This window comes from Amblyomma americanum, chromosome 2 (genome assembly GCF_052857255.1).
Source record: "Amblyomma americanum isolate KBUSLIRL-KWMA chromosome 2, ASM5285725v1, whole genome shotgun sequence".
Classification (NCBI taxonomy): Eukaryota; Metazoa; Arthropoda; class Arachnida; order Ixodida; family Ixodidae; genus Amblyomma; species Amblyomma americanum.
Window position 1 is genome coordinate 138,160,578 of NC_135498.1, and position 2,156 is coordinate 138,162,733.

The 2,156-nt window shown below is 41.8% G+C and overlaps 1 pseudogene; it reads right to left on the reverse strand.

Moving 5' to 3' along the window:
* Positions 1-1,746: 1,746 nt before the first annotated feature.
* LOC144122350 (U2 spliceosomal RNA) lies at positions 1,747-1,885 on the reverse strand (annotated as a pseudogene).
* Between the last annotated feature and the right edge of the window lie 271 nt (positions 1,886-2,156).

The window sequence follows — 2,156 nt, forward strand, 5'->3', positions numbered from 1 at the left end:
TTTGACTTTTGATTAAACCCGGAAAACTTCCGAATGTTATTTTCGGTGAAAAAAACTCACAAATATTGCTCTTTGAAAGTGTGTTAAATCAAAGACAATTTTATTACGTTCAAGGGAGAATAAAGAGCGTAGGCATAGACCTAAAGCGTTTTCTCAAAATTCTTCAAACGCATGGATCCCTGTCACAAAAAATTGATTTTTATGGCGTTTTTATAGCTTTGTTGTGACATCTTTGGATTTTGTAGGCAGCTACGATTTACATTAAAAAACAAATTTTCTCGATTTCCTCAGTGTTTCTGCTAAATTACACTCAATTCTTTTTTTTTGAGGAGTTCTTCGGGAGGAATTCAAAGCGTAGAGGTCAGCTATTTATGTCACTGCTTGAGAGGAAAAAAAATGAAAATCGGTTTTTGGGCCAATGAAATGGCCCAGTATATGTCTCAAATATCGGCAGACAGCTGAACCGCGCCGTAAGAGAGAGGAGCACGTCGATTTTCAGTTCACGTCAGTTCTACCTGTTAGACGCTCGTTTTATTGCCACCTGCAAAGTTGAGACCCTTATTGATTTTTGTTATCACTGCTCCTCGTGGTATGTGGTTAAAATTTCGATTTTTTACAGTTATTTTCTATTCAACGTTTTTTCTTTAGCTTGATAGCGGACATTAATTGTTGCTTAATTCCTCAGTCATTTGAAGCAATATAAAAAAATCCTTTTTAAATGAATATTTGGCTCAGGACAATTGATAAATCTTGCATGCTCCTTGTTCTATTGGCTTACAGTGCGGATACAAAACCTGAAACTGTTTCATTTCTCCGTGTAATAGGTAACGGGAACAACCCGCCTCTATGCCGGAAGGCAGATGCATCAACTAACAAACATTAGAATTCACATAAAATTCACATAATAAGAAATTGTTTTAAATATTGCTTTTTGCCTAGGACATTAAAAGAATAAAACAACTAATATCGAATTTACTGAATCTTCCTTCTTTTATTTCTTGCAGATATCACTTATCTCTGTTTCAAGGAGAAATATCTTTTTTCTTCAATTTTTACTTTCGCACCACTTTGTATTGATTGATGACGTTTCTGTTCTAATTTGAAGCAGTGTATTTTTCCTTCATTTTATTTCTTTTCCTGAAATTATGTTCAGAGAAGTTGTATTTCCATGGTGCTTAAATGCTTTTTGTCTACTGGTTTGTCTGTGAATAAAAAATAAAATAAAAATTGCTGGCGCCTCCCGCTAACTTCTTCGCTATCAGATGAGGCGCTTTGTGGAACAACACTGCGCCAAGCGCCTCGAAACGCGCACTCAGGCAACATTACGAATTGACCTAATGACGCAGCATCCGGCCAGCATGTGCAGATCCAGGCACACCAGTTATTATGACAGAGAAGCAAGCAGTAACACGGCACCCAAGACATGTTAGTGGAGGGCCATAGACGTAGCCGAGGTTGAGCGTCGTGACTGAACGTTACACGCATGCGGGTGGCAAGAGCCTCAAACATTAAATGTCGAATAGAGATCAACCGCTTTCGGGGCGATGAAATCAAATGAATGATATGAAATTAGTTTTTTGGGAACGGAAATGGCGCAGTGTCGCTCACATATCGGCGGACACCTGAACTGCGCCGCAAAGTGCGCAGGCCTGCTCACTGGCTCAAGCCGAGCCAGAATCGCTACCACGTGCAGATAGTAGGAGAGTTGAAAGATGGGATAGAAAGACAGGATAGTAAAGACGAGCTAAAGGCAAGGCCGATCCCGGAGGTAATGCAATACCGGGCCAACCGGTGGCGGGAGTGAAGCATCCTTCAAACTCTCCGCCACATTGCCAAAAATAAGTCCAATTGGACCCATAACAGATACTTTACGGGGTCCGGAGATTCGTTGTATTGGAGTGAGAGTAAAAATAGGTAGGTCGTTGGAGTGAGAGAAGAAATAGGTACCGCAGTGGAGGGCTCCGGAATATTTTCGAACACCTGGGTAACTTTAACGTGCACTGGCATCGCACAGCACACCTAAGACATTTCAGGGGCGGTGCCCTCAAATGCGCTGCGCAGGACGGTCGTCCTGCGACGAGGAATCGCGACGAGTGATGTGTGTGACGGATGCGGTGCAGTGGAAACACTTGAACATCTGCTCCTTCACTGTGCCG